Below are 26,269 nucleotides of genomic sequence, written 5' to 3'. Positions count from 1 at the left end.
GTTCAAAAGAGGACACTGCTGCTGCATCCAACCAGATAGGCCACCCTTGCAGCCTAAAAGCACAGCTTTGTTCTTTGATCCCAACTCTAGATCAGCTAATCAACCACAGGCAAGGACTCACATTACACAGCTCTCTCTGACTTCTTGCTTTTGGCCCCAGCTGGATCACAGATCCTTTTCACCTTCCTGTCATGCACAGTAACCCCACAAGATGTGAGAGCACAGGATGTTCTCTTGAGATAGGACAGGTGCCTGTTTCTGACTAGTGAATCTGTTTTTCTTGGTGACTTCTCTTCTTGGCACCGATAAGTGAGTTGTGCCTGCGTGGTCTAATCTGTCTTGAAGACGCTCATGAATTCAAGATTTTAGATGGCCAGAGAAAGGATGATCTATCGACCTCATTTGTGAAAATGTTGAAAACAGAGACAACCATGCACCCTGCCTTTTGTGAGTGGATTCTCTCAGGGCAATGACTTAATTGCTTGTCCATGAAATAAAAACGATAGTGACAGTGACGATGATGATAATTATAACAGCTAATGGATCTTGAGCCCTTACCCTGTCTCTGGCACCTGCTAAATGCTCTACTGAAGTTATCTCAGGCAGACATGCCTACTTGACATAGGTGTGATTCTGCTGTCCAAACCACTTACTCTCTTCTCTCAAGTCACACTGGATTATAGCTCAGGCAATTTACATGCAATTAATCTCCTTAATTGAACATTTATGGTTGGATAATATAACCATGGTGTCGATGCATGGTAATTTATTCAGCTCCTCTACTAAAGTTGGATCTGGTCCATTCAAAGAGTTGCAGAGGTTGCTGAGAGGAGGATGGGAAGGGGGATGGGGTTGAGGACTGGCGCCAATCAGTGATCTCTGCCCATCTCATATGAACTGTTCCCGATCCCCATTGAGCTCCAGATACAAGGTCCTCCTTTTGTCCTTCTTCATTTAAATTATCCACACTCGCTGGACGTGGTGGCGCACGCTTGTAATCCCTGCGCTTGGGAGGCGGAGACAGGAGGATCGCGCAGGTTCGAAGCCAGCCGCGCGCGCTGGTTTAGGAGACCCTGTTTATAAATAAAAAATATAAAAATAGGTCTGGGAGTGTAGCCCAGAGGTAGAAGGGCTTCCAGGAACCCCAGTACTACAAAAAAAAAATAAAAATAAAAAATAAATAAATAAATAAATTATCCACACTCCCTCTGTCCCAGGAACTTTGCATAATCTAGCTCCTCATCTCTTTGCCTAGGCTAATGTCCCCTCATCCCCCTGACCCTCATTTGGTGTCATATTCCTGGGGAAGCCCTCTCAGACCCTGGGCTGTCACTGTGCGCTTCGTAGCTTCCTTCCTAATGTTGGTCGAAACTGCCATTGGATATTTGTTTTGGATCATATTTGTTACTGTATGGGATGCTTCTTACTGATAAGACAGAGTATACTTGTCTTGCTTCTTACTATTCTTATTCTTATTATTGCATCTCTACCACCTAGACATAGCATGGATTCAATGCTCAATTTCTGAAAAAGTGAATAAATGAAAAGGTGTGTTCAGGTAGCAGGTGCATGTAGGCTCCATAGATGTGAGTGATGAATTCTTTCTGAGTTGGACTCTAATCCATACCTAGTCTAAGGGAACAGGGTGTCATATCTTCAGCCAGGGGCAGGACTCTACATGTAGAAATCTGCACATCAGAATCTTTGTGGGTCAGTGAAGCCTCATGGTTCTTGCATGGACTGAAATTGAATCTGGAGAAAGAAAGGCGCTAAATTTTGCATGTTAGATCTTGGTTGCTCCTGGCCAGGTAAGGAATGCTAGGCTAATGCCTCATATTGACCCAAAGTTCTATCCTGCCCAAGAAGCACTGGGCCCCCCAACTCTAGATCAAAGGTTGACAACACATTCTCTATAAGCTCCAGACCATTTTATCAATGAACATCACATATTTGCATGCACCAAGCAGTATTTTTCTCCCTTAGATTTATTTTCTTTGAACCCTTCTAAATGTATATGTGCCTCTAAGCTCATGGGTTGTACAAACCCAAGCATCCTGTTGAGTCTGGATCACAGGCTGTGGTTTGAAGGTTTGTGGTTGTTTTAGGTCCTGGGGTACTTTCTCTCCCACAGCAGAAGCTTCTGGAAGGCTGGGTACAGGTCCTCACATGCACTCACCCCTAGGTCACCTAGGGAGTACTGCTTAAATCTCAGGGCCCGAGTGTTCAAGGACTGTGTTTACAGAGTTGCAGGTGAGCTGTGGCCCACAGTGGTCCCATGGTGTGCTGCCTGGAGCCAGGCTAGGCTCTCTGCCATGCTCTTCCAGGCTGCGGGGGCCCTGGGGTGGTTCCAGGCTTGAGGCAGAGCCTGAGAGACAGCGTAAGACAGCACCATGGTGAGCCATTGCCAGTCAGAGAAGTGGATCTTGTCCCCTCAGCTATGCTGGCCACCTGAGGTTGGCTGTCCTCAGCAGTGAGTCTCATATTCACACTTAAAACTGGATAGGAGCCACATTTTCATTCCTGTTCTTTCCATCAGCACTGGAAGGTTGTGGGAATCCATCCTATCCCTCAAGAATTCCTTTATCAACATGAAGTGCAGGTAGAGATAAGACTTGGGGTGGAATAGGGCTGTTACCATGGAGCAGGGTTACCACAGGTAGCCTGAGGGAGAAAAATCACAGATCACAACTGATTTAAAAAACAAAAGAACTCAACCAACCAGTTTTTTCTCTTATGGCCCATTCTCATAAATGACCCCAGTATGCACCCAGCCAGGAACCTGCATTTACCCTGAACTCAACCCACTCTCTGTCTCTACCCCCCACTTACACACATAGTTAATTATGGAATTAACTCCTAATCATGTGCATTTACTCCTAGGATGACCTGAAAAATCTGTGGCCCTTCTTAATCTTCCATCCCTACTTTCTCCATTCAGCACATAAATTATAACCCCTTTAGCTGAGCCAAATTTGTACCCTAAAATCATCTGCCCTCTCCCTGCCCAAACACACATCCTAATTTTTAGGTCCCAATATTTAAAAAAAATATATATATATTTTTGCAGTACTGGGTATGGAACCGAGGGGCATTGTACCTCTGAGCTATACCCTGAGTCCTATTTTTTAGTCTTTTTATTTTTTGAAACAGGGTCTCACTGAGTTGCGAAGGACCTCGCTAAGTAGCTGAGACTCTCCAGGAACCATGAACCTCTGGTCTCTGCCTCCCAAATGCTGAGATTACAAGTGTGTTCCATCACACCCAGCTCCTTTAATTTATTTTTCTAAAAAGAAAATTGGATCATATAACTGTTAGGTTTAAGTCCCCATGGGTGAAGGGGCCCCAATCACTTACCTGGAAGAAGCTCTTTAATGGCTTGGGACCCTGAAAACACTCTGGAGATGGGTAGTGGTAATGGTTGCCCACAAATACAAATACAAATGTGCTTAATGCCACTGAATTACACACTTAAAATGTTCAAACCATATACTCTATTTTTTTTTTTTTTTGGTGGTACTATGGTTCCTGGAAACCCTTCTACTGCCAGGCTATACTCCTAGACCTATTTTATATTTTTTATTTGAAACAGGGTCTCTTAAGCCAGTGAGGCTGGCTTCAAACCTCCATGATCCTCCTGTCTCCTCCTCCCAAGCATGGGGATTACAAGTGTGTGCCACCGCCTGGCTACACTTTATGTTCTGTACATCTGTACATGTTACTACAATAAAAATTATTTACTTAGCTGGGCATGGTAGCACATGATTGTAATCCCAGCATTTGGGAGGCTGAGACAGGAAGAACCCAGTTCCTGGACAGCCTCAGCCACTTAATGAGGTCCTTTGCAACTCAGTGAGACTCTGTTACATAATAAAGAATAAAAAATAGGGCTGGAGGTGTCACTCAGAGGTTAGAAAGCCCGTGAGTTCCACACCCAGTACTGCAAAAAAAATATTTACTGGTCTCCATTGATCACAGAACACTTTTCTAAGGCTGATAGGAATCTAGCAGAACCGTGAACCCCCACCTGGGAATCTTCATTCTCGACACCCTGATTTACCTTCACCTTTGGCATCTTGCCATCACTATTGGCACCTCTCTGTCTCTCTCTATCCCTCTCATCTGCCTGATTGTTATTTTAGCTTTCCTTCTTTCTTATAAACATCTACTCAACCTTAAGATCCAGGGCAACAAAGGATTCTGTCAACCTCTTCATCAGCTTCATGATTGATATCACCTCTTCCTTGCAGGCAGAATTAAATGAGTCACTGTTTAATTTCAATATTGAATACAACATGAGAAAAAGGAATATTCATAAGCTATATGCCAGATATATGAAAGCAGAAGAGAGCCAGAATAAATGGAGCACCTTGTATTTTCCACTGGGTCCACATAAAAGACGGCCATCATCTCCAATCACCTCTGCCGAATTCTCTCCAAACTTCTTCCCTTCTCTCCACTTTCAGACTTGAAAAGTCTGCTGTGACTTTTGTGGTTGACATTCTCTTTGCTTTTTTCATAGTTTACCGTGCTCACTTGTGTCATGTAGCTGTGCTTGCTTCTGAACTTTCTATAAATGGCATCACACTGCATGTTCTCTAGGACTTCCATTCCTCCCATCTGAATGAAGTTTATAAAGTCCATCCAGTCTTGTACATGCCTGTGATTTCATTTTCAGTGCTGATACTGTTCCATTGATGAGATATAGCAGTGTGTGTGTGTGTGTGTGTGTGTGTGTGTGTATGCTGGGATTGAACTAAACTCGGGGCATTCTATCTGAGTTATACCCTCAGTCCTTTTCATTTTTTACTTTGAAACAGAGTCTCACTAAGTCGCATTTAACTTGAAATCCTCCTATCTCTGCTTCCCGAGTACTGAGATTATAGTCATGTGCTGACATTCCCAGTGAAATTTGCATTCCTACTAGTGACAATAATTCCAACGAATTCCAACTTTTGCTATTAAAATTATGCTGATATGGTCATGTCTTTACAGGTCCTGGGACAAATACAAGATACTCCAGAGTATACAGCCAGAAGCAGAAATGCTGGAACATACTCATGCATGGCTAACTCTACTCTAGCAGTCACATTGCTGTCTGCTGTGATTCCACCCCTCACCCCCCAAACACAGCACTGGTTAAGAGGAGTGATTATTACTCCACTTCAGTGTGTCATTCAAGTATGAGACTTTAATTTTTAATTTGGCTAATGGAAAATTAGATCTCATGGCAGTCCTATCTTATCTCACTTTATCTCATCTTAATCTCATGGAGACTGGTCTCAGGATGTTGCCCAGGCTGCTCTGAGCTCAAGTGACCTCCCATGTCAGTTCTCCCAGTGCTGGGGTTACAGGTGTGTGCCACTACACCTGGCTGGTTCCTGGTTTTATTTTACCTTTCCCAATCAGTAGGAATACTGAACTTAGCTTTGCATGTGGATTGTTGATTCTTTTTTCTCTTCTACTGAGTAAAATCTGGTTTGCCCATTTTCCTGTAGAATCGTTTTATGTACTTGTCAATTCTCTGTCACAAACATTTCCCCTAGCTTTGACTTATCTTCACACTCTCTAAAGTTTCTTTTGATAAAGTACAACTCTTAAGATATTTAACATAGACAATTTGTCCAGATTTTTATTGTATGTGCTTTTAGCGTCTTGTTTAATAAATCTGTTCCTAGCCTGAAGGCATGAAGCCTTCTTCTGTGTCATCTCCTAGAATTCTTACCTTTAACCCTACGGTCCCTATGCCTCTGGTGTCCCAGGTAAATGTATTTTAATCTGAGCGTCAATTATCCAAGAGTCACTAGCTGAGGACCCTCGGTGCCCACTGATCTGCACCAGCGCTCGTTGGCGAGCTCTATCCCAAGACTGACAGTTCTGGTATCTGTCCTGGATCCACACTGTAGCATCTTAGGAGCTTGATAAGAAGTTTCAGAATCTGGTAAGGTCAATTACATCATCAGCTCTTCCTCTGGAATGTCTCTAGTAGTTCTATTTCTTTTATTTCTTTTTGTTTTTCACTTACATTTTATAATCAGATTATCAAATTCCACCACCCAAACAGTAAGTGATTTGAAGCATCCATTTCTTTTTTTTTAATTTTCTTTTTTGTGGTACTGGGGATTGAACCCAGGGGCTTTCTACCTCTGAGCTACATCCCCAGCCCTATTTTTTATTATTTACTTTGAAACAGGGTCACACCAAGTTGTGGAGGGCCTCACTAACTAGTTGAGGCTGGCCAAACACCTACAATCCTCTTGTCTCCTCTTGTCTCTGCGTCCCAAGTATTGGGATTACAAGCGTGCACCGCTATGCCCAACTTTAAGCATCCAGTTCTTACTTGTTGCTCTTAATGCATTTTATACAATGCACATAAGTCCATGTATGCTTATTTGCTCACAGAATTCACACATCTTATCCTTGATGCTTTTGTAGTGCCTGATAGAAATCAGGTTTCTTGGATGGATAAGTGAATAATCACCAGGCTCTTTCAGCAGAGGTTGGCACTTACACAAAATCCTGAATTTACAGGATAATTAAATCATCTGGGAGGATAGAGGATGAGAGTTCTTAGTTCAAAAAGGAAAAGGTAAGAAGAAAAAGTGCCTGTTGTTATCTGAGCTTTTGTTTATGAGCCAGAGTGTGGTGTTGAGAAGAAAATGACAAAGAGTCATTTGGTAGAAATTTAAAAATTCTATAAAAGCATCCAGTTGGCCAAGTGTTTTTGGTCACAGCCTCACCCATCACCTAGGAACAGAGGGCTTGTGGAAGGCAAAGGGGTCTTTCCTTAGGCATCTGTGTATGGAGTTCATGAGCGATGGCCTGAGATGACCTCCCTGTGTTTAAGAACAAGGAAATCTGGCGATGGACATTTTGTTGAACAAATCTCATAATAGGCCAAGTGTTTTGCCCCTTTATGTATCCACAAATTAGAGAGTTACTCCCTTTTAGGGAGTTCATGCTTTTCTCTGCCTGAGAAATCTTAGGAGAAACACACACACACACACACACACACACACACACACGACTTTAAAAGGCAGCATAAGGACTTTTTAAAAAATCTTTTCCTTTGTTTGAATTTAATCAGAGTAATCTGAAGAGCAAACATACCCTTGGCAAGTAAACAGCCTTCAGCCGAGTATCCCCATGGCAGTCAGGATTCCCCTGACTCCTGGTCTAAGCATGAAATCCGCAGTCTTAAAGCTTGGATTGAGCTGGGCCTTGTGGCACATGCTTGTAATCCCTGCACATGGGAGGCTGAGACAGGAAGATAGCACAGGTTCAAAGCCAGCTTCAGCTACTTAGTATGGCTTTCAGTAACTTAGTGAGAACCTATTTCCAAATAAGTCTGGGAGTATAGCCCGGAGGTAGAAAGCCCCTGGGTTCCACCTCCAGTACCACCAGAAAAAAAAAAAAAGAAAAAAAAAACTTGCTTTTCTGATATTAGGTGGTCAATTATCCTCTGGAAGGGGCAGAGTTCTCATCTCCAATGGGGAATGGAAAGTCTCAGGTTCATCCCCCAATGGAGGCAAGGGCTGGGAATGAATGAAATGTTGCAGAACTTCTTATAGCCAGTAACATGTCCTAGAAATTCTAGACCTATCATTCATTCATTCGTTCATTCATTCAACAAACATTCACTGAGCATCACTATATGCTGCACCCTATAGTGGGATGGGATGCATAGTAGTTACCAAGAAAATCCCTCCCTCAGGCAGTTTGTCCAGTGGTAGGAAACAGATGCCCAGCAAAACCCATGGCAGGTGATGACAGAAGCTCTGGAGAAAATAAAGTTGGCTAAGGAGGAGGGAGTGGTTGTGGAATTGGAGGGCTGGTGAGCGATGTGTATGGGGGCTGGGCAGGGGAGGTCTCTCTGATAAAGGAACACTGAGCAGCTGCACAAAAGTGAGAGTGTGAGTCTGTATCTTACTGCAGCAATCCTTCCAGGCTGTGGGAAAGGCAAGTTCAAAGACCTTGAGCTCAGAGACCAGGATGAGCTGTCAGGTGGTCCGAGGGGTTGGCCTGAGTGTGCCTGTCTGCTGCTGATGCCTCTGAGCAAAGTTGTGCAGAGGCTTAGCCCACGCTCTCTCAGTCTATATGCGCAAAAATGGGTGGAAGGAGCTCTGGTAAGCAGGGCTGAAAAGGAGCACTTTTTGTACACAAAATATTTCCTTCAACAAAAATGTGCCTGGCAAAGTGCATCAGGCTTCAGCGGGAGTCTGTTTCCATGGGCATCTGCTAAGTGACTCTATGAGCTGACCTGTGAAGTCAGCTTTCCCAGGGAACAGACTCTAAAATAGAGCTCATCATGCAGAGGCAGAGATCAGCACTGGCAAACAGAAGCAGAACTGGGCAGAGGGAGAAGTTGAGCTCTGACAATGTCCTCCCGGGAACTGGGGTTGGCCTGAGCTGTGGGGACATTCTGGTGCCTCAGTGGTGGCCCATGGTTTGCTACAAGCTGGCCTCGGAAGGTGGCCTGCCCCTGAGGGAGGAAGCTTGCTTCAGACAAGGCAAGCTCTCCAAGAGATGGTCATGGAGGCACATCCATCTTTTGGAGTGGGGAGACAGGACACTGAGTCCCTAAAGTGATTCATGCTGAGCTCACAGCAAACACCATCACTGGGCCTTGCGCTGCTTGGTGCATTCCTTCATGGAGACTTTGGGAGCTTCTGCTCAGGGATCCACTTGGCCCCCCTTCCTGGGAAAACTTGGAAGTAGACATTTAGACTAAGACCCAGCATTCCAGCTGGTCTTATCTTCAAATGATAGTCATAGTTTTTCTCCTTTGTTATCCATCTTAGACCCGTTGGAATGATGGAGATTCTCATCTCAGGGGAATCTGGGGCTCAGTTCACCGTACTCTTTTCAGGTGAAGGTTGCTGCAGATTTCTGCCCTTGTCTATTTATGGTCAAAAGAAGGAAAGAAGTACCAAGAGTCACCATGATGCATGGGCCTGTCATCTCCCTCCCATTCCTAGCGTGTAGGGGCAATTCTGCATCCCTCATCATCAGAGGACTGACCCTGGCCAGCGTGGTCCCTGCTATTCTCTGCCTGGTTCCTGGCACAGGAATCCCTAGATTACATTTCAGTATGACTCCTCTTGTATCCCCTAAAAATGCTCTTCTTCTCTTGGGGACCAGGACCTTGGTTCCTAGATCCATACATTCGTCCTATGGGGCCACAGCTCCATATAAAGGGCCTTAAATTAAACATGCCCCACATACTGGAGAACAGCACTCCATTCTTATAATGCCACATTTCTGGAAGTTTCTACGATGCCTTCCATAGGCTATCCCATGACTCTCAGGTGTTGCTTTGGTTATGGAGTTCATAACATATGCTAGCAGTCCCCTCCATCCTGGGCTATTTCCTGTACCTTCAATTAGGATGGAGTTTCTTGGTCTAATACAATGTTTTGTGGGTTCTCATGCTGGTGAATACAACATTCTTTAATGTCCAAGTTACCAGTGCACATGAGGCAAAAACACACCTGGAACAAGTGCCAGTTCCTACTAAAATTAGCCAACTAATTAATTAGTTGTGTGGAAAAGGTCCCCGATTGTCACCTTGCCACATGTCCAGTTGGAATAAGGGAAGCCGCTTATGTTGTGCTCAGTTTGGTCTTTTTCCCGGTGGGCTAGACGCTTCGGGGTTGTTGTGTGTGGATCAGCGTTGGGGCTGTACTGTTGGGCCCACACGTGGCCTCCATTCCTATCTGAACGCTTTCTTCATTTGCCCTTGCAACCAGCACTTGGATGGTTGGCTGGTGTCAAGTGGTGTCATTCAGTCCAACTGGGTGTCTCCTGTTTTCTATGCTGGATATTCTCTCTTGAGTATCAGTTTGTGTGGGGGAAATAAGTATTCACACTTGGAACCACTCCTGTGTATCTACTGGTAGTTTCTAATCTCCTTGTTCTTTAGCTCTCAGTATTTTTTCTTCCAAGCCATTGATTGTACTTTCATCTGCATTTCTTATTTGTCCTTCAGTTCAAAGAGGCTGAGTGTCATTTTGCAGACAAGAAATCCAAAGAGTTCTCCCACTACAGCTGCTTCTTTTACAGTGACTCCCTCTCTCCTAATGCTTCAGTGACACTGACTTCTTCCTGCAGAGCCTCCCATCTGCTGTTTCCTTGATATATTCATGGTTCTTCTTGTCTTACATGGTAGGTTTTAGCTTAGTGGTTACCTCTTCAAAGAAGTGTTTGTATCGGTTAGAAATTACCCTCTACTCATAACAGAAACCCCACCTTCAGCTTGGTCAATAGACAGAGTTTTATTCACTCACATAAAGAACACCCAGAGAAGATACCAGTGGTATGAAAAAGATGCTCATGAAGTCATTAGGGACCCAGGTTCTGCTCTATAAATTTTCTGTATCAATATCACAACACTGTTTTCACCCTAAAATTCTAGGAAAGTTTCTGGGCATCCATCCATCAGTTGTACATTCTACAAAGGTAGAAAATAAATCTGAAATGCATCTACTCTCTAGCTGTATGCTTCTTCTCCTAGGGAGCCTTCTAGGAAGTCTATCCCTTAAATATTGCACTCATATTATCCACCCTTAGCTTCTAAAGAGGCTGGAATTAGAGTAATATATTGGGGACATTGAGGCTGATAACAAAATGAGTGTCCTAAGAATAGGCTGAGTGATAAGCAGTGGTCCTAGCCACTCTCTTCTTTACTACCCTCATACCACCTCTCCCTGCCTCGGCTCTACTTTAATGGGCTATTGTTATTTTTAATAGGAAATGTTATCATCTGAAATTGTCACCCTATGTTGTCTTTAAGCTGGGATGTTGCCTGTTTTGATCTCTTCCATATATGCCTTTCCTGTAGATATCTTGGAGTACATTGGTTCTTATGTCAAAGAAGAGTCTATGGTAACAATATATACAGGCCTTACTTATTCTTCTACAAATTTATTCTGCAATTAATTTTTAGACTCTGCATCAGGCACTGCATCAAACACTGGGAGAGGTAAACTGTGAATAAGACATGAACTCTCAAGGGAGATTTACATGTGAATGGAGAAATTAAACTGTGATTGGAAAATCTCGGACACTGAAGGAGGCTAGAAGGAGAATCATTCTCTATCTGGAGAATATCTTCTTACATGGGAGATTGTAGTTGGATATAAAAGATAAATAGAATTTTTTTTCATCAGGTAAACAAGGCTTCCAGCTTAGGTACCTCCTGTCCAAATGTATCAAAAAAGTAGAGCATATTTCTGAAATAAAAATAGTGAATCCTATATAAGCTTGTTTTTCTCCATCTTAAGGACTTTTGCAGTCCTTCTCAGAAGACTACGGGCTTCAGGATATTAATGAAGAGTGAAAAAAGGCTCTCAGAGGGTCTGGGAAGATGATTGTATTTGAGGGGGAGGAGAGTGACAGAGATAGGGGAAGGCACTCAGGCAAAAAGACTGTCTAAAGAGTCATTATGGGCTTTTAAGTAAATTCTCAATTATAATTATTCTAATGGATTTAATAAGTCTATAATTTGGAGCTATGATGTTCTGTGTCAGCTGTTGTATGCCTCAGTTAAAGGCTGTCTTTCTTTCTGCCTTTGAAAGCCAGTAATAAGAAAAGGGCACCTGCTATGGTAGATGCTGTCAATTCTCACTCCACAGGGGTTGGGACCTCTTATTTTAAGCCCAACCCACAAAGTGAGATGCAGCCATAGCACCCAGGCTGTCTCCCCTGGACAGCCATTCCACTGCAGACGATGTTCCAGCAGGAACAAGTCCTCATGTTAGATGCTGTTTGGCAGATTTGGCTTCAAATCCTGTTTCTGTCTCATAGTAATGAGGAAACCTTCAGCAGGCCAGTTCCCTCTCTGTGCCTCATCTTTCCTGAATAGCGATGCCTACATCTCAGTGTTGGAGGAATGGATGATCTCATGTGTGTAAAGGCCTCTACTTGCCAAATAGTGAACTTTGTTGAGTAATAGTTAAATTCCCTGGACCTTTGCAGATGAGAAAGAAAGAATAAACTAGTTATTCAGCATTGCTTAGTGACAGAATTGCTAACACATTTCACCAGGAAGATGCAGCCAGACAAATACCTATGTGTTCTCTAGATAAGAATGAATAGGTTAGTGCAAGACTAGAGTGAACCTGAGGGACAATAAAGCAAACCTCCATGAAAGGAAATATGGGGACTCTCAGGTGGTTAGAGAACTGCAGTGATACTAGGGAAATATTGGAAGGTTAAGCTAGCTTGCCTAGAGATAGCCTCTGGCAACTAGCATGCCATTTATATTGCTACTTGAGATGCCCACAGCCCTAGAGTTTTACTTAGGTACTAATGGTTTTATTTCAGCACCAAATTCCAACATAGTGAATTTGGGGACAGAAAATAAATCTGTGATAGGCAAAGAGACAAGTGAACAGTCCAACTACATGTATATGGATTGCTGAGACAGGCCTTGAACTTGTGATCCTCCTGTCTCAGGCTCCCAAGTCCTAGAATTAGTACTAGTACTAGGTGGTGTTATGTACCACAATATCAGCTCCAAATACATATGTAGGAGCAAAGAGTTGTCCAGGTGAAATACAGAAGGTTTCCCACATTAAAAATGCCACACCGTTTTCAATTTCAGAAACTGGCCATTCCAGATTTTTTTTCTGAACATAATCCATTTATTGTGATTTTCTTTTAAATGATACTCCCACTTCCCTAAATAACCTTCTTATATTCCTCCATTTTAGCTTTCCATTTGAAATATTTTGGGGGAAAGAAGAAAAGAGTGTAGTTATAAGATCACCACCTTAGAACATCTCAGACTTGGAGTCAGAAAGACCTGGACCAAATCCTAGCCCTGCCATGTAACCCCCATGTAACTTTGAGCAGAGTGCCCAGGACTCCAGGCTCCTCCACTGCTGAGCTGCTTTTCCAACACCTCCCATGGCAGAAGCCTTCAGTTCTCTGCTCAGAGGTGACTTTATCCAAGGGGATTTCTGGAGTTCCTCCTTCACCCGGCCCTGTCATCATTCTATCCCCTGGACTTGCCTGTTGCTGCCATGTGACACATAGCTTGTTTATTGTCCATCTTCTGCAGTTACAGTGCAGACTCTTGGAGCAGAGATATTCCCATTTACTTTCATTCTCTGTGATACCCCCCAGTCCTAGAATAACATCTGACACAGACCAGCAAATTAATAAGGATTTGCTGAATGGGCGTGCATTGAAAGTGTCTTAATGTCTCTATGCTTCGGATTCTTGGTGGGAATGGACACACCCCTCCAGGGTTCTTGGAGAGCTGGTTACTATTACATGAGGGAAGATGTTTGTCTATAGCTGTGATGGTTATGTGCAGCCCTTTTTTGGACTCTGTGTAACATTCCTTTCTGCTTAGCCCAGCTTCCAAAAACCTTTGTCAAAAAGGAAGATTCGGGTCATTTGCTTCCCGAATCTGGCTGTAGAATAGCATCACCTGGAAGCTTAGAAGACACAGCTGCGCAGGTCCTGGGTGGTCATTCTGACCCATAGCTCTGGATGGAACTCAGAAAGCTATGATTTAAGTGTAGAACAGCCACAGTCCCTCCCCTTCGGGAGTTAGAAAGGAAGAAACTCCAGAGAGAGAGCTGTCAACATGCCCATGTTTCAAGAGAGGATCATTATCATTCTTATAAAGACTGCATACTTCCTAAAAGAGGTGTGGGTCCATATAGGAGTCACCACCACATGCAAGGTACAAGGAAGGAAGTACTACTGACCAGGAAGACCTTGTGGCAAGGAGCAGGCAACTTGGCCAGAGAGAAGAATCTGAATCTGTCAGGTGTGTTCCTGCAGGTACAGACAATGAAGGCAACGTGACAATTGCCATCCTGCTTTTAATGTTGACCCCACTGAGAAGGGGAAGGAAGCTGCTTACATTGCTGAGTGTTTAATCTTTTAATTATTACTCTTGGAGTTTTTACAGTGTCATGCTAATAAGCAAACACATGGCCTCTTTCTTCATCTTAACTTCATGCACAGAGTGTTTACACAACTGTGAATACCCTGCAGTGCAAAATGGTGAGGCCGAAAGTTTAACACACTGGGTAAACACCCTGAAATCATCCTGTGTTTACAGTAAAATAAGTGTATACATAAGTAGCCAGGCTGCTATTTTCTTAGCCATTATCTCGATCTTTGCTGTTCAATACCATTGCCATTAGTCACATGTGACTATTTAAATTTAATTAAAATTAAATAAAAAATATAGTCCCTCAGTTGACTGGCCATATATCAAGTACTCAGTAGCCACATGGGGTCTTGACAACACAGATATGAAACATTTTCATTATCACAGACACTTCTTTCTATTGGACAATACTGATAGAAAATTTTCCAGAATAGTTGTGGTTTAAGCAAACTATAGCTAGCATATGAAAATCGTCAACCTGTCACCAGTAGAAATCAAGAAAGGGCAGACACAAGGGGGATACTGTTGAGAGATTCGAGTATCAGTACAAATACTTATCATTGTTGGATGTTGTTGTTTGCTTTTTGGGGGGGTTCAGAAGATTGAACCCAGAGGCAATCTACCTCCAAGCTCCATCTCTAGCAGTATTTTAATTTTTTTTTAGTTTGAAGCAGGGTCTCACTAAATGGCATTGCCAAGGCTGGTCTCAAACCTGTGATCCTTCTGTATCAGCCTCCTAATTACTGGGATTACAGGTATGAACGACCACACTCAGCAGTAAAAGTTCTTATAGCTTTAAAAGAAATCTCAGTAATTTAAGAAGAAGCTACAAGTTATTGATAAAAGAAAACTCAATATACTGAACAGACAATGTGACTATGCACAGATGTTTGGAAGTTCTTACCCCAAGAGTGACTTTGCTTGTGTAAGGAAAGGAAAGAGAAGACCTTTGTTTTCCCCAGCCTTCCTAGTGAGGATGGCCGTGCTCCTCACTGCCCCTCACTGGGAGGATGAGGGTAAGACGAGAAGCAGGTGTTTATAGATTGGTACTTGCCTTTCTGTCTCCCAAGAGAGATGATCATATTGAATTTTATCGTAATGCTTCCCTGGGCTCACACCTCACACTTTCTCTTCCCCTTTATGTTTACCTCTCCTTCCCTTGTCACAGACAACCAGAGGTCAAAGGGAAAGGGAGGACTGCAGCCACCTTTCAACCTTAGAACTAGCATCAAGAAGAGCTGGCTGAGCAACATCAGCCTAGCTACTTTACTTCTTTGAGCTTCAGTTATTCATCAGTAAGATGGAGATACTGATCTGTCTCTGGGGCTGTCAGAAAGTGAATGGAGATAGCACACCCAGGAGAAATGCTCCATTATAATGTGTGCGCCCAGGCTATGTGTCAGGTGGTGCTCGGTGACAATCTCAGCTCTGCTCCACTCCCACCAGTAACATCGTTCTGCATTGATTTCCTTGTCCTTGAGTTTATAATGGGGTTATCTGTGCTGAAGTTTGTTCTGAGGAATATGTTTAAGGGGTACTGCTGAGGTCTCTAGACACCACCACTGCTTCTCTGGACCCAAAGGAAGGCCTTGGGATCTTTTGGCATTTTTGTTTAAGTTCAAAACAGAATTGAACCCTATCCAACCACAAATGGCTATTTCATCCACCGGGGAGCTCTGTTGTGCACATGTACCTGTAATGGTTTGGATTTGGGGTGTCCCTCAGCCAAGGTGGTGGCAATGTTGAAAGAGGGGTTTGATTAAAATCTCAGCAGTGGATGAATACATTATAATGGATTTATCTGAATGGTGGCCCAGGCTGTAGGTGTGGCTGAGAAGGTGAGCCCTGGGGGTGCGGCTTGGGGGATTGTGCATGGCTTTCCTTCCCTTGATCTCTCTCTTGCTTTAGGCCTCCATGGTGTGAGGAGCACAGCCTTATGCTCACTCTCTCTCTCTCTGTCTCTCTCCACTTCCTGCCACCATGTCTTGAGATCCATGGTCCCTGGCCTCAAATGGACTAAACTCAAAATCTCCAAACTGTGAGCAAATTAATCTTCCTTTCTCTTTGTCACCTGGGCAGTCTTTTAGATGATAGCTATGAAGGTGGTGACTCCTATAGCACCCTTCCAGGTCCCAGCGGATATGGCAGGAAGCTCAATTCCACTGCAGAATGTCCTTGACTGGAGGAGAACACCAGAGTGCCTTTGAGAGCCTCAACTTCTTACCCAAAGAGACCTTGGCCTCTGGCAGTTCAGCATGGACTGGGCTGGGACCCAGGAGGGGGAGGCACCATCCATAGAGCTGGGAGAGCTTGTCTTGGCCCAGCCTGTGACACATGAGTTTCACCCCTGGAGTGAAGATCCTGCTCCTTTACCCTGGGCTTTGTACCCCATGTGATTTTATCAACACCCTAAGGAAGAAGATAATCCACTCCACTGCACAAAACTGGAAAATGACAAAGACCGGGAAATAGGAATACTTTCCAGGAAGACATAACTGGTGTAAGGCTAGGCTGGGATGAAGACCCAGGACGTCTAAATCCTTCTTTGGCTTTCATTTGTTCTGTTTTTCCACTGAGAATTCTTCTTCTTTCTTGTTGTCTCTCAAAGCTCTGTAGCCTCTGTCCTCCCTCCAGGCCCTGCCTGGCCCGTCTATGCCCACAGCACCCCTTCTACACCCTTACTTTCTTCCTTTTGGTAAATTTCATCTTCACAGCATCACTGAAAGAAATGTAATTTGACCAAAATAATTCTCTGACTAATACTTACCAGCTCAAGAGGTTTTGAAAGACGAGATTGGATTACTCTAATCATATCCCATTATGACAAATTTCAGGCACTTAATAACACCAGCTCCTAAGGCAAAGGAGGAGGAAAGGAGGGAGGGAGGGAGAGAAGGAGAGAGAGAGAGAGAGAGAGAGAGAGAGAGAGAGAGAGAGAGAGAGAGAGAGAGAGAGAGAGAAACGCGCTGCTGAATTGGCCAGTGATGTTGAGCTGGTGTTTTCGACCAGAGCCTCAGTCTCTTTATGTAAAAAAATGAGGCCATTTGACCATTTGCCTTCTGATGGTCCTTCCAGCTCTAGGTCTCTGAGGGCCCCCAAAGTGAAGGAAAGCTCTGGACTCTGGAGGGCTGGTTATATTCCTCCATCTCTTTCTTCATTGTGGTAAGCATGCTCCTGGTTTTGGAGACAGTGCTAATGTGGGGTGTGCTGAGCCTCTTAGCACATCCTGTGGCAAAGCTGTGTGTGAGTAGCTCAGTATTCAACCCTGCCTGGAAGTCTCTAGGCACTCTGACCACCCTTTCCTTGGTCCCAGGCGAATTCCCTACCCTCTTTTGGAACTGTTTCAAACTGTGTTTTGTTATTGTCGTTTTCCTGTCAAATCCCAAATGTTTGTCTCCATATCATTTCATCTGGAAACAGCTGCACAATTCCCCTCCAAGCCAAGATGTAGCCACTTTGTATGTCTAGCATTTCTTCAGGTTTTGACAGCCACAAATGGGACCTTAAGGCAAGGAAATCAGGCTGTAAAGAGAAGAGCAAACTATCTGTGGTAGAGAGGATGAAATACAAATGAATACTTTAATCTTGCCATCTACATGCATATGTATATATCAGCCAGGGGTTAATGAGCACAATTTAATACTCTTCAAACATCCACTGAGGACCTCTCATGTTAGGTGAATATTTGCAAATTGCTTTAGCGTTTACAGAGCATAGACAATGCACTGAATTAGTCAAGGTTTTGTGGTGGCAAAACTCTAAAACCAGTTCTGCTTAACTTAGTTTTTAAATGTGTGTGTGTGTGTGTGTGTGTGTGTGTGTGTGTGTGTGTGTGTGTGTTAGGTAGGAATTACTGGAAGGATACCAGGGCAGTTCACTGAAACAAAAGAACATCAAGACACAGGAGGGGAGGAACATAGAGCCCTCTGAGATTGGAGCCCTTGAATTCCAGCCTAATAAACTAAAACCATTCTAGGCTTTTCAAACAGAGGGCATTTAATACAGGGAAATGGTTGTTCAGGGCAACAGAATAACAGAGAACCCAAACACGGGGCTAAAAGGTTGCCTAGAAAATTAAATCAAGAATAAACAAGTGGGATAACATCAAACTAAAAAGTTTCTTCTCATCAAAGGAAACTATCAATAACCTAAAGAGGAAGCCTACAGAATGGGAAAGGATCTTTACAAGCCACCATTCTGATAGGGGGCTAATATCCAGAGTATATAAAGAGCTCAAAAGGCTCTACACTAGCAAAACAAACAACCCAATCAAGAAATGGGCAAATGAACTAAATAGACACTTCACAAAAGGAGAGATACAAAGGGCTAATAGACACATGAAAAGATGTTCTTCATCACTGGCCATCAGGGAGATGCAAATCAAAACTACACTGAGATTCCATCTAACCACAGTCAGAGTAGCAAGCATAAAGAAATCAAACAACAACAAATGCTGGTGAGGATGTGGGGAAAGAGAAACTCTTTTACACTGTTGGTGGGAATGCAAACTAGTTCAGCCACTATGGAGATCTGTGTGGAGATTCCTAAGAAAGGTGGGAATAGACCCACCATATGATCCAGCTATACCACTCCTGGGTATCTTTCCAAAGGGGTTGAATTCAGAGAAATACAGCAACATATGCATACCTATGTTCATAGCAGCACAATTTGTAATAGCCAAAATATGGAACCAACCCAGATCACCATCAACAGATGAATGGATAGCAAAACTGTGGGAAATACACACAATGGAATTCTATTCAGCCATAAAGAAGAACAAAATTATACAATTTGCAAGAAGATGGAAAGCCCTGAAGAGCATCATGTTAAGTGAGATCAGCCAAGCACAGGAGAAGATACACATGTTTCCTCTAATATGCCCAAACTAGAAAACACAAAGGATACCAGTAGGACCCCAGATATTAGAGGGGAAATACTAGCTAAGTTTTAATGGAAAGATAGGAGAGGAGAAAGGCCGATCTTGATTAAAGGGGGTCTACACCTGAAACTGTGTAAAATTATGAATAAGACATGGTTAACCTGGACAACCATTGGTGGGGGGGGGAAACGGGGGCGGGGGGGGGAGAGGACACCAAATATAGTGTAAATGTATACTATTTAAGTTCAATAAAAAATTGTTAAAAAATAAAATAAATAAATAAAAATAATAACAATACAAAAAAAAAAAAGGTTGCCCAGATTAGTAAAAGCAGAAGCCTATCTCTTTTGGAGCCAAGTGGGAAACAGGAGGGGTGGGGTGGTACCCTAAATCATAGGAGGGGTCTCTGTGCTATGAGCTAAAACCAGGTGTTGCAACAGTGAGGGTAGAGGGTTAGTCCTCATTGGCACTGAAGCTGCCAGGGAAAGACAGTATGCAGAAGAAACAGAAAGGTGGAAGAAATACCTGGGCTCCTCCCTCCTCTTGCCACCTGTCTTCTGCCAGTACTTCCCCATTGCCTAAACTTGCCGTGGAGTGGCTGGCAAGGGGGGCTGGATGGGCCACTCCCTGCACTGCCCAGGGAGCAGAGAGAGGCTGAGAAGAAGCAGCTGGGAAGTCTCAGCTGTCCTGAGCCTGGACCATACTCTCAAAGCAGCTCAGTGCAGCTGTCCAGAGTCCCTGACTATTTTAACATCGAGGTTTGAGTTCCTCAGCAGGGTAATGTGTGACCCAGCTCTTTGCTCAGTTCCCTCTGGATGATCCTCTGTGACTAAGGCACAGGACCAGTAAGGAAGTACACAGAGGCCCCCACCTGTAATACAGAGTCATTGCAGATGGACTGGTGTTTTATTTTCAGCTTTGAAGACAAAGACACTCAACCTCAGCAAGACATAGTAAATTCCCACATGTTATTTAATAGTCAAGACCTATTTGGATTCAGATGAATTTGGGTTCAAGTTATGGTTTTATCTCTTGTTGGCTGAGGGACATTCTGCAGACAATTTGACCTTGGTCTTTTCATCTATATAAGGGAGATAGCTATGTTCACCTCCTTGCACTGTTGGAAAGATACAATGAGATCTCATGTGTGCGCCGGTGCACACACACAAACACACACTCATGCTTACACATCAGGCAAAGCTTTGGTGTTCACAAGTGCCTATGTCCAGCAAAGCTGTGGTTTCTGTTTACATGCCATGACCCAATTTAGGAAAGCTGTTAGCCAGGTCAGTAGAGCTTCCTCATCTCATTAAATAAGCCTGTTCTAATGCAAAAGGTCAGAGTGATCAGCATTACACAGAAAGACAGGATTAAGATCTAATCCACATGTCTAAACATGGGGCTGGGAGAGGGGTTAACATTGGTCTTTCTAGAAGAAAAATATCTCACTCTTTATGCATGTAAAGCACAGATATTCACAGTTATATCAACAGATATAAAGTGTATCATTGATATGAGATTTGTTGGTAGCGATGAGGAAAAACATCTAAAAGTCTCCTTAGGCAGGCAAGGGCACGATGCCCACAACTCTCCTTTGAAAGCCTGCTGCCCACTGGAGAGTCATCCCTGCTGTGCGAGGGAGAATCTGGAGGACACAGAGCTCATATCCTCTGACATAAGGGAATCAGGAGGTGCACAGGACGTGGCCTCAGCCTCAGGGTTGGAAGAAGAGAGAGAGAGAATTCAGACCCTATTTCTTCCTAACCATTTACCTTGCCTGCCTGGGCCTTGGTTTCCCAAACTCTGAATGGAGAGCAGTGGTTTCTTTTTCAGAGGCCTGTGTGTTTGCTGCTCATTTCTTGGTGTTCAGCGTGCTCTGATCTCCCTGCAGGATGACTCTTAGCACATTTTTCTCCTTCCTGATTTTCACCTCACATGGTCATATCTCTCCCTCTTCCATCTCCAGACCCTGCCTCCTGCCCTACTTCCTTGGATCTGAACTTCTGCCATTGGGTAAGCCCCACCCTGGGGCCATGCTGGCCCCTTACATCACAAAGTGCCCGGCCTGGTTTCCCACCTTTGGAGGGTAAAACAGACAGCCCGGTGTGTTTGAGTCTTGTCAAGGCCACTAACAGTCAACCTACGCCACGATACCATGTGTCTCTTATTGGTGGTCCTGCCTTGAGAGCTTCAAGGGAGGCATGGAGACACAGTTCTCATACATCCTCGGTGGCTGCTATTACAGGGCCCACACCTGTGTCCTGAGTTCAAAATACTCATTCTCCAAGAGGCTGCAGAGGCTGGGCCTCTTCTTTTGACTTCTCTCCATAATTACAAGTAGGTGCAGGAGAGATGCTGTGGGGATATTTAAGGCGTGCCTTAGTTTACCTATAAGCTTTTACGTACAGAGTGAGCTCTGAGCCCTTTGAATTAATGTTGTTCTCTCCTGCATTCATTCACTCATTTAATCACCTAGCAAACATTTATGAGTCACTTACTGCCTTAGTTTCCTAGGGCCACCATAACAAGGCACCATAAGGAATGTGGCTTAAAACAACAGAAATTTGCTCTCTATAGTTGTGTGGGCTGGAGGTCTGAGATCAGGTACAGATAGAACCAGGGTGCCTCTTCCTGGCTGCTGAAAGTTGCTGATGGCCACTTGTGTTTATCAGCTTGTAGAAGTATCATGCCAGGACAGTTGGCCCTCTGTATCCTTGAGTTTCTCATCTGTGGATTCAATCAACTGTGAATCAAAAATATTTCTTAAAATGTGCCTGTATGAGCCAGGTATTGTACACACCTGTAATCTGAGTGCTTGGGAGATTGAGACAAGAGGATCACAGGTTCAAGGACAGCTTCAGCAGCTTACTGAGGTGCTCAGTGACTTAGTGAGATCCCGTTTCCAAACAAGTAAAATTAGGGTTGTTGCTTAGATTGTAGTTTAAAAATAGAATGCTTTAGTACCCAGTAAAACACACACACACACACACACACACACACACACACACACCACAAAAGTGCCTATATTAATCATGAATAAACTTTCTTTCTTATCATCTTTCCATAAATAATACAACTAGTTCTATAGCATTGCCTTTGTATTAAAAATTGAAAATGATATAAAAATGAGTTAAAACATAGAGGAGGATGTGTGTAGGTTATATGCAAATATATCATGGGGACTTGAGCATCCCTGGATTCTGGTATTCACAGAAGTTCCCACAGTCAGTCCCCAGGAATACTGAGGGATGACAGTCCCTGCATCTCTCCTCATATGGCTCTCTTCCCAGGTATCTGACTCTTTACATATCATTGTCCTCTTTGTTTGTCTATGTTCAGATTTCTATCATTTTATAAGAATGCTGGTCATTGGATTAGCGCCCACCAGAATCTGGTATTATTTCATCCTAACTTGATTATATCTGACAAGCCTCTTTGCCCAAATAAGGTCACAATCATAGATATGGGGGTTAGAAATCAATGTATCTTGTTTGGTGACACAATTTGACCCCCTTCCTATCCTTCACAAGGCATTACCTTTCAGTTTTTAGTGTTGGCTCCTGGAGTGCACACATTCAGGATACCCTGAAGCCATGGGGGCATTGAGCCAATTATTTGTTTTTGCCTAGTCACTGTCCTCAGGCTTAGATGCCTGGGTTTCTGGCTTTCTCTTCCCTCTAGAGGTGAATTTTCATATAAACACACACACACACACACACACACACACACACACACACAATTTTAATCACACAATGTCTATGTCTAATCTCCAGGAAACAGAAAGTTTAGCTCAGTGGCGTATCTGAGCAAACATCTGCCAGAGTGAGCCCAAGCTGCTAGCTCGGGATTTAATAAGAAGAAATAGGAAAAGAAATTAAATTAGAGGGAACAAGAATAATCACCGGTCTCAGGTTCTCTTGAAAAAAAAATATTTCAATCATTTTCAAGGGAATCCTCACACTCAGCTCAACAGCTCTAATGCTCAATGCAATTTTCTCTCTGGAAGTCAGGAGATTCAAGAGCTTCCCAGAGAAATGAGTTATGGCGAGGCTGGCAAACTCTTTCTGCAAAGGGCTCTGTAGTGAATACTTAAGCTGTGGTCTCCATCACAACCATTCCTCCCTGCTCTGTAGCATAAAAGCAGCTGGAGACAATGCATAAAGGATCTGACATGGCTGTGTTCCAATAAAGTTTTATTTAAAAAAATAGGCAGAAGGCTGGCTTTGGCACACAGGGTGTATTAGTTTTACATTGTTGTGACAAAATACCCAATAAAATCAGCCTAAAAGAGGAAATATTTCTTTGGGCTCATGGTTTCAGAAGTTCAGTCTACTGTCCGGTGGTTCCATTGTGATGGGACTGTGGTGAGGTAGGGTTTCATGTTAGAAGGACCTGGAATAAGATCTGCTCACATCAGGGCTATTAGGAATCAGAGAGTGAACAAAAGAGCAAAGGGGGCCAGGGAAAACACATACATTTGAGGAAGACACCACCAGTGACCCACTCCCTCCAATTAGGCCCCACTTCCTAATGTTTCCACCACTTACCACTTATATCACCAGCCTTCAACCCAGGAGCCTTTGCGGATACCCCACATATATGCCGTAACATAGTCCATGTTCCACCCCTGAGTTCTGGCAGAAAATCACGAAGAATCCCAAGCAATGGAATCTGAAAGCCAAAAAGAGCCTGGGGCAAGTCCTAGGGGCAGATGATTGAGCCATTTCAGCACAGCCAGCTGCTGCCGGAGCATGTCCCATGATAGGAGTCTCCTCCTCCCCAGATGGCCCCACCCACACCCTCAGTAAGGAAGTTCCTACACACTCACCTGAAAGCTGGCACTTGGTCCATTCTTTATTGGTCTTCTGGGCCACATTGCACCACCCTAAGCCCTCTTACACCCAAAAGGCTTTTAAGTATTATTAGCCCTAAGTCTCCTCTCTCCCAGGCTAAAGCGTTCTTATGATTATTTTGGGGCTAACATGGTCAAGTTTCTCCCCTTCTCAGGTCATCTCTCATGTTGTGGAGCCTTGGCTTTAGACAGTGATTCAGGAAAGCAGAAAGACAGAGTGTGTTTCAGTTGCTACCTTGGAAACTCACCTGGAGGGCAAAGGCTTCTGGGACACAGACCTGTGGGATGGGACAAGGATGCTGAACTCACAGAGTTTCCCCCTCTGTAGTGAGGAGGGAGGGGAAGCCATTTGGTTCTTGGGGCCTGGTACACAGAGGGTCCTGGGTAAGTGATTAGGCCCATATCTTGGAATTCCAGAGGGAATGTTCAGGAAGAAGGGTATCGCTCCTTGAATGTGCCTGTCTGTTAGCACAGTGCAGATGGAGGGATCCAGCCTGCTATTGGGGAAACAGCCTTAACAGTCATGACAGAGATGCAAGGGTGCTACAGTATGGCTCTTACAGGTCCCCCAAAAGCCCATATGTCCCCTGTCTTGACAATAATGGAAGTTGTGAAAAACTTAAGAAGTAAAGGCTAGCAAAAGGTAGGTCTTCAAACCAATGAAGATGCACCCTGGAAGAGGATAGGGACTCTGGCCTCTTCCTCTTCCTCTCTGTCTCTTTTCAGACATGAGGGGAGTAGTTTGCAGCACCAGGTGCACCCTGCCACGATGTACAGCCCCACCACAAGGCCACAAAGCAAGCCCAACCAGTCATGGACTGGGACTCTAAAACTGTGAGGCAAATAAGCCTTTTCTTTAAGCTAATAAATAATAAATAAGCCTTTTCTTTAAGCCTTTTCTTTAAGCTAATCATCAGGTGTTTGGTCTCTTGGTGGAAAGCTGACTAACACAAGGAAGTTAAAATCAAGTGACTGGGGAGCTTAGCCGAGTCTTTCTGGGCACACACCTCTATCTGTCATCAAACAATGTAGGTGTGCCAATAGGGCCAATAGACACCAGCTCAGAGGCGGCCTCTAGGCCCCGAAGGGACATGATGACGTCTCAGCTTGCCATGAGAAAGCTGAGGATTGGCTGTATCTTTTCAGTTGTAACAGTGGTGCATTTTTGGAATTCTGATTTTAAGGTATGCTTAATTTAAAGGATGAGGGTTGGCTTTATGAGTGAGGAAAGCTTAAGTCAGTCTCTTTCTGTCTCTCTTTCTCTCTCACTTCTCTGAGAGAGAGAGAGAGAGAGAGAGAGAGAGAGAGAGAGAGAGAGAGAGAGAGAGACAGAGACAGAGAGAGACAGAGAAACCAGGGACAGATGTAGTCCCCAAGGCCACACTCCCAGAAACCTATCTCCTCCAACTATACCCTACCTGCTTACAGTTACCATACAGTAAATCCACTCAAATTATTAATACATCAGTGAATCTATCCACTGATGAAACTAGAACTCTGATTAAATTATTTCACCTTTGAACTTTTTTTGTTTTGGTACTGGGGATTGAATCCAGAGACATTCTATCTCCAAGTTACACTCCATCTCATTTATTTGTTTATTTATTTATTTATTTATTATTCAGCTACATTTTGAAACAGAATTGCTTTAAATTGATGAGAGCCTCACTAAGTTGTTGAGGCTGGCCTGGAACCTGCGATGCTCTTGTCTCAGCCTCCCAAGTCCCAGGATTATAGGTATGTGTCACTATTCCCAGAATCTCTGAACATATTTTCATTGCCAGTACATCATCTTTTTCCAGGGGACTTTCTACATCGTAACCATAACCCAGCTCCAGACCAAGAGCCCAGTGTGGAGCTTGAGATATCCAACTCACATTTACTAGTCCCTTACAATGCACATTTACATTTTTCTTTATTTGATCTGTTGCTACTATGTAAATTTGCACAGTAACATCAAATACTTTATAATTGGTATAATGTCAAACTCTTCCTTATTTCCCTGAAAAATGGGCTTCTTCCAATACATCCTGCATCTCTGCAAATGGTTCCTCAGCTGTCTAAAACCTTAAACGAGAACCTCTGCCCCTTTGCCTCTCCTCACACCCAAAACACAGCCAATTGCTTCAGCACTATTTTCACATGTCCAGAAACCGGCACCATGCCCTCTTCTTGGAAGAGGCTCCTGATGGGCAAGTGTTGAACAGGTCCTGAGGCCAGGCTGAGTCCCTGTGGATCTCAGGGTTGCAAGTTCCTCAAGGCTCAGCCGTTACCCTGACTGGGACACTGGAATACCATCCACCCTGTGGCATGCAAATACTTTAATCATCCTTCAGATACAGCCTCAGGTTTGCCTTCATCTTTTTGGGGTGGAAATTTGCTGCGAACCAAAAGGCAGAATGCACATTTTTTTTTTTTTCTGAGAGGAAATACTAAGCATGAAGCCAAGAGATGCTCCAAGTTACTTCTTAGGACGCTGAATTTAAATAGCACTTTTCACTGGTCCCTCGCAGTGCAATCGATGCCTGCCCTGCTGTGACAGAGCTCACATTCTACTCTCTCCCTCACTAAAGCTTCAGGCCAAGGATTCCACAGAGGCCAGTGCTGACCACAGACTAAGCACACAGAA

This window comes from Muscardinus avellanarius (genome assembly GCF_963383645.1).
Source record: "Muscardinus avellanarius genome assembly, chromosome: 4".
Classification (NCBI taxonomy): Eukaryota; Metazoa; Chordata; class Mammalia; order Rodentia; family Gliridae; genus Muscardinus; species Muscardinus avellanarius.
This window is presented reverse-complemented; position numbering follows the sequence as displayed.